Raw genomic sequence first — 12,862 nt, forward strand, 5'->3', positions numbered from 1 at the left:
AGAGCATCCACTCTCCAAGTACCAATTTCGGCCGCCTCTCACCAAGCCCTACACAAGATTAGACTTTGAGTTTAGGAACCCAAACAAACTTGGGTCCCCTTTTATGATCAACATATCTCACAATGTCTTTCCTAATCCACATTTGCTTTACAACTTTAATGTTCTTGTTAATGTCATTATGTCTTTTCTTGCAAGCATTAAAGACATGACCATTCTTACCACAATAGTTGCAAATAATATATTCGAGAAGACCAACATATTTCCTTCTCCTAAAGTCGGGTTTAGGCTTCTGGATGTAACAGTCCGACTGACTGTTCCATTTAAAACCTAGACCGGCAACCTTATCACATCTTTTGGGCTGATTTGTTAGAATGTTTAAAACATTTTGACTACGTTCCCAATTCTTTGAAACATACTTAGCCTCAACAAGCTCCTTGTTTAGTTCCTCGACTTTGAAAGTGAGATACTTGTTTCTTTCTTTAGAGCTTTCAAGCTCCCTTTTCATTATGTTATACTCGGATTTAAGCTCCATGAAAGTTTCATATTTTTGTTGAACATTAAGCTTAAGATCCGAGATGCATTTACCTAGGTGAATGATTTTAGAACTAGATGAACTACATTCGGGAGAATCATGTTGAATTTTGACAAATTTTTCGTGAAGCATTCTAATTTCCCTTTTGTAGGCATCTATGTTAACCTTAAGACAATCATTCTCCTTAGATAATTTAGTGACAAGTTCATTTGAGACTTCATTGTTACTGTCGGAGGTGACAGTGTGAGACACTGTTACTTTAGGTTCTTCTCCTCATCAACTAGGTCATTAATGACGCCTTTGAAAACAGATTTTTCTTTTAAAAGTTCATCATTCTTTTTAACTTCTATTGACAATCTTTTTGCACTATGAAGTCATGAGTGTGAGCATTGAGTTTCGACACAAGGTATCCAATTCATTCTTTAGAATCCTCATACTTAGATGTCATTTTATCAAGACATTTGTTTAGATCAATGAATTCTTCGGATCTTTTGTAAGCATTAGACATAGAAGTGCTACATTCGAGCATACCCTTTTTGAAAAAGGCAAGCTTTTCATGAAGAACTTCTATATCTTTCTTGTGATCACATAATTCATGTTTAAGACGCTCCTTTTCATTGACAAAATGTTTGACATGTTCATTTGACTTAGCTAGATCTTTGTTGGAAGCAACAGTTTCAGATACTGTTTCTCTTAAGTCAATTATCTCAACGACTAGGTCATCCAATTCATCTTTGAGAACATCTTTGTCCTTCAAAAGGTCATCATATTCCTTGGTTAGCAAGGAAATTTTGCATCACCAAGGTGGGGTTGACATTTTCAAGGTCAGAGACATCCGTGGGGATCATTTTAAGACACTCAAGTTCTTTAGTCAATTGTTTGTTCAATTTGTTGACTCTTTTTACCTCATCATAAGCCTCAGAGGTGACAGTGACACTGTCTGTTGCTTTTAGTTCATTTTTAAAGTTAAATGTTTTCTTGTGCAATTTCTTCAATTTCGTCTTGCATGACATCAAGCTTATCATTTTGTGAACGTCACTTATCAAAGAGTTTGTCAAGAAGCTTACATACCTTTTCTTTGGAGTAAGATCTAACCTTGGCTTGTACATGTTTTACCTCATTGTCGGAGTCCGAGTCGGAATCATCGGGGTGAGGCATGAGACATCTAAGATGTTAAATTTTAGAAGTTTTTGAGACTTTGTCCTTGAGATGACTTGTAAGACACATTTTAGACTCTAGTTGCTCCTCGATGAGTTCCTCATCTTCCTCGGAGTCGGGACATTCCCCAAATGGCGCTCATGACTCTATGTTTGTAGTCCTTTTTAACTTTATCTCATTTTTCCTTTGATTTGATTTCATCCCACATGGGACATTCTTTAATTTGGTGAGTTTTATCACCACACTTAAAGCATCCCACGGTGGAACTAGATTGTTTCTTAGGAACGCATTTTTTCGAGTAATTATTATTGAACCTTTTATTTTCTTGACCATTGACTAACCCGGCTAGATTCCTTGAGAGCATAGCAAGCTCGTCATCCTCCTCGTCTTCTCCATCGCTTGGAGAGGACGTGAGAGCGAGTCTCCTTCCCTTTGAAGACTCACTAGAATGCTTGTCGAGATTGAACTCGTGAGCCATTAGTGATCCCATTAGTTCATGAGGAGATAGGGTTGACAAATCTTTGGCTTCCTCTATAGCAGTAACTTTGGGTTGCCAATTAGAGGTGAGACTACGAAGGATTTTCCGAACGATGTCCTCGGACTCGAAATTCCTTCCTAGACTTTTTTGCTCATTAATAATACAAGAAAAACGTGAAGAAAAGCCATTTATGGACTCCTGCTTTGACATTCTAAACTTCTCATATTGTTGCATGAGAAGGTCAATACGGTTTTTCCTAACTTGGGAAGTCCCCTCATAAGCAAGTACAAGAGAATCCCAAATAGATTTTATTGTAGGACATCCAGAGATACGACTAACTTCCCCCTCACCAACACAACGTTGAAGAATCGACATTGCTTTGGAGTTCTTCTCGACAAGTTTGAAGTCATTTTCATTGTAATTTCTTTCCTCTTTTGTTTTGGTGAAACCGGTTAGCATATCGGTTTCCTCAATAACAAGAGGTCCATTTTGGATGATGTTCCAACATTGATAATCGATACTTTTGATGTAATGTTCCATTTTGAGTTTCCACCATCCAAAATTCGAACCGGTAAAGACCGGGATCTTGGAGTGTTTCTCGGAATCCATTACCCACGAATCAAACTCTAAGGCGATTAGCCTCGATCAAGAGCACAAGGCTCTGATACCAATTGTTGAGTTTATGGATTCAAGTACCTAAGAGGGGGAGGGGTTGAATTAGGTACTATTTTAAAAATTATAACCAAACTTAATTGATTTAAGTTAGTCAAATGAAATGATATCTCAATTATCTAACAAACACCCCTTTTAAATGAAAGTTAAAAGGCGTATTGTTGAACTGACTAGAGCAACAGTGAGAGAGACTGTTACTGATGGCTTTGCAAATGTTATATTTAAAATGATGAATGAGTTTAACTTAAGATTTCAACTTAAATCTCTATTGTTTAAAGATAAGTTGATGAACAATGTTAAGAGCAAATGGATACATCAATTAAATGAAATGATTAAGTGTGTATCACGGAAGCTCGAAGAAAATGAGTATTGAAATATGAATACTTGCTGAAGCCTGAAGATAACAATGGTTCTGACTGTTGCTATTCGTCTTAACATTTGAAGTACAAGCTACAGAATGAATTTGACAATATATAGAACTGTTACTCAAGAGTAAAGCAAATAACAAAACTTAACAAAACAAGTAAATAAGTTTCCGCGGAATAAAAAGCGAAGAGATAAACAACACAACGATTTTGAATTGGTTCGGCCGACACTCTCAAGGCCCACGTCCAATCTTTTTTATTGATAAGTGATGTAATCTACTCCGACTACTTTGAAACACTAACAACAAAAGGACCAACAACCTACTCTGGTTGCGACACAAGTTCTAAGACTACTCCGTCTATGAACTACCAACAACCTACTCCAGTTGCAACACGAGTTAGAGGACGACTCCGTCCTAGAACTCAACAACTCACAACTTACTCCGGTTGCCACAAGATTTAAAGGACTACTCCGTCCTAGAACTCAACACTCTAATTTAGAACGTTTACAAGGATCAAGTTTCCACGGACTGATTCTTTAACAAGAATTGATATGGACAACTTACAAGATCAAACGGTTCATAAGTGAGAGAGTTTTATTGAGAGGCAAAAGAAGAAAATAAGGTTTGTATTTATCCAAAAGAAGACTTTGATTTTTCAGAAAACAAAGAGTGGAAAACAAGTCACAAGATGACAAGATTTCACAAAAACGGCAAAAAGAAACTTTCTTTTATAAAAGACTAAGGAGACAAATTGGCACAAAGAGGAAACAATTTGAATTGATAATTAGCTGAACCATTTCCTTTTTCTAGAAACCCAAATCTTTAGAGAAGAAATCTGAAAGTTGTTAATTATTATCCAAGCCATTTAAAAAGGATAAAAAGGATTTTCGAAAGGAAATTGAATTTCAAGTGTTACGGACCATGGTGACAGTCCAGGCTATTGTTACTTATAAGGGTAACAATAGTCTTGACTGTTGTTATTGCTTTTAAATACTCTACTCCATAACTTGTACATTAGATGACACAATTGACTCTAAATCTTGGGTAGGAAATTATCATGCATTCTTGACTTTGACATTGATTAATTCTTGCTTGAGGAGGGTGCATTATTCCTGAAATGGTACACTTAGAAACACGATTAAATTGGGCATGTCATCATCAACAAATATGTCCTAACACCTCTCCTTTAACAACTTCTTGCATGTGGGGGTTTAATCTCCTTTGAGATTTGATGGTAGGTCTATGGTCCTCCTCTAGATGAATTCTATGCATACAAAAGTTGGGACTTATCCCCTTAAGGTCATATAGACTATAACCTCTAGCCTTTTCATGTTGTTTCAACACATCAAGCAATTTTCCCAATTGGTTTCCATCAAGTTTGTCATTAACAATCACGGGTTTGGTCTTAGATTTGTCAAGATAAGCATATTTTAAATTTGGGGGAAGGGGTTTTAAAGTCAGAACTTGTACCTCACTTTCATCCATTGAAGGTTCATTGAGAACTTGCTCCATTTCAATTAGACACTCCATTCTCATGGCATATTCAACTTGTTCTTTAAGCTCACTAATCTCATCATACTCAAATTCCATGACAAATTCTTCTTGCTCTTCAGTTTGTATGATGTCTTCTATGATTGCTTGCTCTTGTTCCATAGGTTGATATGCTTCCACAAGGATGTTATGTACTAATTCGGATTGCTCATGAGTAAGTTCTTTGTTAGCTAGAGCGGCCTCAAGAAGATCTACCTCCAACTCCCAATGCATATTTTTGGCCTCACTTGATTCCAAGGCTTCCAATGCTTGCACGGGGTCTTTGAAGAAAGGTATACTCAAGTGGTCCTCAACAAAACAATCTATAATATCCATCTTGCAAAATATCGAACAACTTGAAAATAATTATAACAAACCTTGAGGTGTTTTTCTTCCCCAAGGCAAAGAAAGACACAACTAATAACAATCAAAGAAAATCAAATCAAGTTAACACCGTCCCCGGAAACGGCGCCGTTTTTGGTCGAGTCCGCTTTGAGCTTAGATTTCGGTTACTTGTCGTTAGGAGCACCTAGACCAAAACAATATTTATAACTTCACAAACAACTCTACTACTAGTAAAGAGGTAAGTAAAGGTTGGATCCTAAGGGACGGGTATTGATGTAGGATTTTCGATTGCAAGTAGTGGTGTCTAGGGGTGTAAAAATTTGGGTTGAGATAAGAAGATCACTAAACTAAATAACAATAAATTAAACAAGCAAGATGACTAAAATGAGATGTAAACAATTGATTAAAAGTACTAGGGTGTCATGGGTTCATAGGGGATCCATGGGAATTGATCATACAAACATATTCTCAAATTATAAGCAAGCAATTATTGTGGTGATAGGATCGAGTTGGTTTATATCTTACAATCCTAGGAAGGTTTGGGTTCCGGAGTCGAATCATTAGATTGTACAACACCTATAAGTTGACTTAATCCTCCCTACGCAACTATATGCATGGTCTAATGAGACTCGAGTTGGTTTATGTCTTACAAGTCTCATTGAAAAGGTAAGTGATGAGTAAAAAATGTAAGGATTCATAGGCTCGCATTTCATCAAACATAACATGTGCATAGGTTGAGATCTCAACAAGCAGGCAAATGAATTATGTGAACATATTAAATTAAGCATGAATCATGCCCCATGTTGGTTTCCCCTAATTCCCCATTAACCCTACTTAAGGAAACTACTCACCCATTATCAAGTTTGACATGTTAACAAGGTTGTCAATCATATTACCAAAGCAAAACATATAGAATAAATGAAAACGATTAACAATAATTAAAAAGGGATTAAGAGATTTATACCTAATGATGATTCCAAAATAATAATGCAAAGAATAATAGAAGTATTTGATGATTGATGGAAGGTTGTCAATCTCCCAATAAACCCATATAATCTTCAATTACCCAAAATAAAAGATGAACAATAGAGAAATTAAGGAAATGAGATTTGTATTAAGACTTGATTAGAAGTTGATTACAAGATTGAAGAGAGATTAGAATAATATAAACTACACTAAAGATTGACAAGAAGAGCATGATAATCTAATTAGACTAATGGGGGTATTTATAGTGGGGATTAGGTGCACAAATTAGGGTTACTAAGGGCTTAAAGGACGATTAAGTCCTTGAGGAATCGCTCCTCTCAAGAAAACATGCGGGTCTCCTTTTAGCTAGTCTTTCAAAAATATGCGCATCTCGAATGAAGAAGGAAGAGGACGTGTTGCTCTGGAGGACAATCCGAGCGTCCAAAAGGTCGGGACGAGCGGATTGTATCGGGGCTGGACGAGCGGCCTGGCAGTTTGGACGAGCGTCCTGTGGAGCTTCTGGACGGGCGTCCCGATAGGTGAGACGCTCAGATCTTAGTCCAGTCTTGCCATTTCTTCTTTTCTTCTTTTCTTCTTCCAACAATCCTCCGGGATTTTGTCGGAATGCAAGGATCTTCTTCATCATTGCCCATCTACTACATTATGTACAAAGGCCTTCTAGTCTTGTCTTCTCTTTGATGCTTGGTCATTAGAATTGATCATTTTAGCTCTATTTTGCCATGAAAATACAAGGTTTGCACTCCTCTCCTACCAAGGAAACAAAACTTCAAAGAATATGTAAAACAAAGGACTAAAGATAGTAAATGACCCAAATATGTACTAAAAAGCATAGGAACGAGGCTAATTCGGGGACTAAACATGCTCAAAATCGAGTTAGTGTATATATTACAATTCCTAGGAGGATTTAGGTCCCGTAGCCGAGTTGATCAAGACTTTACAACACCTACAAGTCGACTTAGTCTCTTCCTATTCTACTCTATGCATGGTCTAGGAAGGCTTGAGTTGGCTTATATCTTACAAGCCTCATTGAAAAGATAAGAGAATCATGCTAGGATTGTCAATCGAGCATTTAATCAAGCATAACATGTGCATAAGTTCAAATCACAACAAGGAAGCATTAAATTGTGAAAGCATATTAAATTAAGCATAGATCTAATCCCATGATTGATTCCCCTAATTTCCCATTAACCCTAACTAAGACTCTACTCACTCATGAACAAGTTTAACACGCTAATATGGATGTCAATCATATTAACAAAGCAAAACATGATGAATAATTAATGTAAATAACAATATTAAGCAAACGTAAAAAGAGATTATACCAACTTGAGATGATCCAAATAATAAAGCAAAGAATAATAGAAGGAAACTTGATGATTGATGGAGAGTTGTCAATCCTCCAATAAACCCCAAATAATCTTCTAATTACCCAATTAAAACAAAGAACAATTTTGAGATTAAGGAAAGATTACGATGTGATTAATATTAAAATGTGTATTACAACTGGGATTAAGACTAAATTAAGAGATTTAGAAGGAGATTAGGACTTGATTCTAAGATTATCTTCATCTAGGTAGTACAATAGGGTATTTATATTAAGTACAAGGATTAGGGTTACTAAGGGCTTAAATGACGATTAAGATCCTAAGAGATGTTTGACGATTTGCAAATCCCATAGGGACATGCGCGTCTTGCCTTGGAGTATGCTTGGGACTGTAAGGGAATCCACTCAAGCTGAGCCTTAGGACGCCCGGATCCTGGGCGTGGACGCTCGTCTTAAGATCGGGACTCCCGGATCTTGGAACACGGTCCCTCCGCTATTCTTGACTGCCTAACAATCCTTGGAAATTGACTTAGGGCCGCGGGGATCTTCATCATTGCCCAATTCACTTGATTTATTTGCTTAGGCCTTTAGTATTGGTCTCCTCTTTGATGTTTGGTCATTAGATGCGATCCATTTAGCTCCATTTTGCTCCATAAATGCAAGGCTAGCAATCCTTTCCTACCAAGGACACAAAACCACAAAGAATATGCAAAATAGGAAACTAAAGATAAGAAATTACCCTAATAGTCACTAGAAAGCATGGGAACGAGGTTAATTCGGGGACTAAATGTGCACAAATATGAGTCACATGAAACATCCCAAAACCGAACCTTTGCTCGTCCCGAGTAAAGAGGTGACTAAAACTATGACCTTTATTTAAACTAGCCTACTAATATAGCCGATGTGAACAATAAGCGGGTCTCACTCCCCCCTTCAACTCACAACAAGGCAGCCATGAGGTAACATGCCTTCTTCCAAGGCAAGGTGGGTTGCCAAAATGGCGATACATCCAATCATTAAGCACACAAATACAAGTAATGGATGCATCTACAAAAAGGAATAACTACTTTCCTCATCCAAGTGGCGGATATTATCTAAAAGGGAAGCAATCTAAGGGTACACACTCCATTAGATATATGGTTTTTTCAAGTTACTAAGCCTAGGAGGATACCAACAAATCACCTCCAAGTTGTGTCAAGTTAGGGTACCTTTGTGCACAATCGCTAAATGCTTTTGTCAAGAGTAGACTCCCTACGGTGTTAGAAACACTGTAGGATCACGGAATTCCCCTTCTTGCCTAGACAAGAAGAAGGGTCGTCCCCTCTCCACCATGCACAAAAGTGGAATCAATGAATAAAGGAATCAATATGATTTTGAGTTTCATAATGGTTGTTTGCTTTTGATTTGTTATTCCGCCCAAATTATTGTGGAATTTTAACATTTTGAGAACAATTTCTTGCCATTTCATTGATGTTTGGCATTTTGATACTTGGTAATTTTTTCAATTTTGCATTGTTTGAACATTTTCAAAGTCACCCTAATCTGTAAACAGGGTGATTGTATTGAAGCATAGGAGTCCTCATTTTTGTACTCCTCTTTTCTTTGATGCAATTTGTGCAAACTTCTTGATTTTCATTTTGATGCTTGAACTCAAATTGAGAATTTTTGTGCCCATTCCCTTTTTGTGTGAAAGATATGATAGAAGTGGAAGATGGTTGCATGGTTTCAACGGTCACCTTGGAATAAACGGTAGCCAAGGAGTTAGCACACCACAAGGTACTCTTGACTAGGCCTTAGTCTATGGGTCAAAGGATACTAGCATGACACATATTAGGGTGTTTTGGAGATATTCTAATAAGCAAAGTCTCAAGAAGAAAAATTATCTACAAGGGCCTTATATACACTTATCAAGCTTCCCAGATAGATGTTTTCACAAAATTTTCCTAGAATGCAACTACATGTCATGCTGCAACTAGTATATATACAACCTAATGCAAATGCTTCTATCAACTAGTATGCCATATAAACTAAATGCAAGCTCTTAACAACACATTAATTTGTACCACATAAACCAAAATAAAGCCACATTGTCATTAATATATAAAAGGAGGAAGGATATTTAGAAAGATCATACCATACGGTCTTCTATTTCCTTCATGCCTCGAATATAGCGTAGTCAGTCCAATGTGATAAGAGTGACGGAGAAACATAAATATATACAAAATATACAATTCTACACTATACAGGAATTAACATGTTTTTTAGATTTTTGAGAATTTTTCAATTTTTATCATTTTTCGATTTTTGAAAGCTAGGTTAGAATTACCCATCCCCATACTAGTATGGGCATTGACCTCAATGGTCAATACGATAGGAAATTATGCAATGCAATCTATATGAAAATGCATGATTTCTAAACTAGTATGCAAACTATATGAAATATATAACAAGTGATGCAATCTAATCTATCCTATATGATGCATGCTTTGGATTAGGTGGAGAGCCAATTTGAATTGACTCGCATTCCTTGTTAGTGAACTTCTCCAAACCGAACAAAACACTATTGCTAGTGCAAAAAGAAGGGGAGGGGGGGGGGGGTCATGCACAAAGTATGAATGTAATGCATGAATTCTAATTTGTCATTTTGGATTCTTTGTAATGGAAGCAAAAAGATAAACACCTCAATGGGACCGAGGTAGGAGTCCTTTGAATGGTGTTAGGACTCCAAACTCAAAATTACCAAGAGCCTAAAATGACTCTACATATGATCAAGATAAAAATTAAAAACATGATATAAAAACAAAGCTAAAGGAGGGGTAGGAGACTCACAATGGAATAGGTTGATGCTAAGCAATCAACCCCGAACTTGTGGTATCCTCCATTAAGCTTTGTCAACCTTCAATTGTCGCTCATCGCAACATCATCATCATTGGCCTCATTACTGGCATCATCATCAACGAAATTATTATCATCATCATCATCATCAATTTCATCATTATCCACCTCTATTAGACCGGAGGATTCATCAACTTCATCATCATCGGAATTCGGACTTTGCTCTTCTTCATGGAAAGAACCAATACCTTCCTCATCTTCCGCAACAACAATCTCCCCTTCATTAACCACCCGGCTATCCTTGTCGGCATCTTGAAAAGTACTAGGGAAGAACACTTTCTTATCCGCCCAACTAGGCAAAGGACATGAAGAATCAAGAAGTCCTTGCTTAGCAAGATATAGTAGTGGTGGATATTGGGCATAATAAGCATTCACCCGGTCTTCATAAGCTTTTTTATGCAATCATTGCATCAATTGGGTCAAGTAATTTTTGCCTACCTCAACATTAGAGCCACTTGGTTTAAACTTCTGGTAGGCAAAAGGATAGGATGGAGTCACAATGGTACAGGAGGAGGGCTTTGCAATCGGATCCCTTTGTTGCTTGATTATCAATTCCACTTCTTTGGAGACGGGAATGAGGTAGTTGGTTCGATGGGTGGAGATACGGCAAATCTTGGTTGGAAAGATAATGGACTTGGCTTCCTTGGTGAGCCATTCAAATTTATGGTCAAGATTGTCATTTTTGACCCAATGAAACTTGTTAATCAAAGTACTCTTTTCAAGAAGGTTGCTTCCCTTGACCGGTTTGTAAGTATTATTCTTGTTGAATTCCGGGTTAAAGTGTTTAGCTAACCTTGTCACCAAGCCCCCATTTATAATAAAGGCCGCTCCCTCTTTCCCATTATCAATCTCTAACCACCGCTCAATCAATAATTGAAGAATGTTGTACTTACGGGTGGACTTTTCATTAACACTCGTAAAGGACTCGAGGTAGACAAAGTCGAGTTCGGTGAAGTGGTTAGCTCCTTTCCTAGCAATTAAAGTATCAGCCACAAACTTGTGCCAAGTTCTTTTTTTTTTTGGAAAAGTAAGCTTCCCATTTAATTAAACTTCATGTCCCTTACAACATTTTATAAGGTAATTACCACATCACCTTATTTCTTACATATCATATTCACCCATTGCATAACACTCGTATTGTTACTTACAAAATTCATGCTAGTAAACCTCAGCCTCACTTCATTTTTCACTTGAGCAACTAGAAGCTCAGGCCTAGTAAGCAACATTTCCAATCTTCTTTTGTTCCTACTCCACCAAATCCATGTCATCAGGCTTGCTAGAATCAGTGCAATTCCTTTCTTCGTACCCCTGCTTCTATGTCTCCAGTTGATCCACCATTCAATGCAATGCTTTCCAGGAAGCTGTACAGCACACCAGCTGCTTACTAAATCCTTGCATTTACTATTGTACACACACTTGAAGAATAAATGTTCATGGTGTTTCTGTTCCATCCCGCACAAATAGCAAATATTGCTCTGAGTTATCTGTATTCTCTGCAACCTATCTTGTGTTAAAATCCCTTCCTGAGCAATAAGCCAGATGAAGAATTTATGCATGGGCACAATCAACCTCACTGTCATCAGAGGAGCCCAGGAAACCTCTGTCTCATTAGGTCGAAGGAAATGGTATCCCTGCTGAACTGAATATCCCCCTACCAGTCATTGTGCTCCATAAAAGAGCTTATGTAAGGCAGTCTTTACTTGACAAATTTTACGCCAAGCCCAACTGATATTAATGCTTGGTTTATAATTCTTCCAAACACTCCCTTTAATACAGACTAAATGTACCCACATCACCCATAAATGATCAGCCTTTTGTTCTATCCACCAAACATATTTCCCTAAGGATGCATTATTCCGGTCTAGTAACTTCTTCAACCTAAGACCACCATGTTTAATGGGTTTACACACAGCATCCTAAGAGATCAAGGCTGGTCCTTCTTTCTGCTCTGCACCATGCCACAAAAATCTTCTACAAATGGATTCAATCCTGCCAATGACAGTCTTAGGCAAAATGAAAATCCTAGCCTAGTATGAATGCAAAGTACTCAAGACAGTTTTGATAAGAACTAGCCTGCCAGAGTAAGAGAGTTTTCTAGCACCCATGCTTCTAATCCTGTCAACCACCTTTTCCACCAAACAATAACAGTCCAATACAGACAGCCGAGTAGATGAAAAATTCACTCCCAGATATCTAAATGGTATTGTACCTTGCTTCATCCCAGTTTCAAGTTCCACCTCCTTAATCAATTGCTCATCGAAGCCATTGCAATAGAAATTGGATTTTGCACTATTCAAAACCAATCCAGAAGCCTTAGAGAAAAAATTAAAGGCATTTATCATCAACTCAATACTCTTCCTATCACCTTTACGGAACATAATGAGGTTATCAGCAAAACATAAGTGATTTAAACTAATGTGCTTACATAAAGGGTGATGTCTGAACAATTTGTGCCTCTGAATGACTCCCAAAATCCTACTGAGATACTCAACACAAACAGTGAATAGTAGAGGAGATAAGAGATCCCCTTGTTTGAGGCCTCTTTTCCCGTGGAAGAAGCTTAAGATTTCCCCA

This window comes from Silene latifolia, chromosome 3 (genome assembly GCF_048544455.1).
Source record: "Silene latifolia isolate original U9 population chromosome 3, ASM4854445v1, whole genome shotgun sequence".
Lineage (NCBI taxonomy): Eukaryota > Viridiplantae > Streptophyta > Magnoliopsida > Caryophyllales > Caryophyllaceae > Silene > Silene latifolia.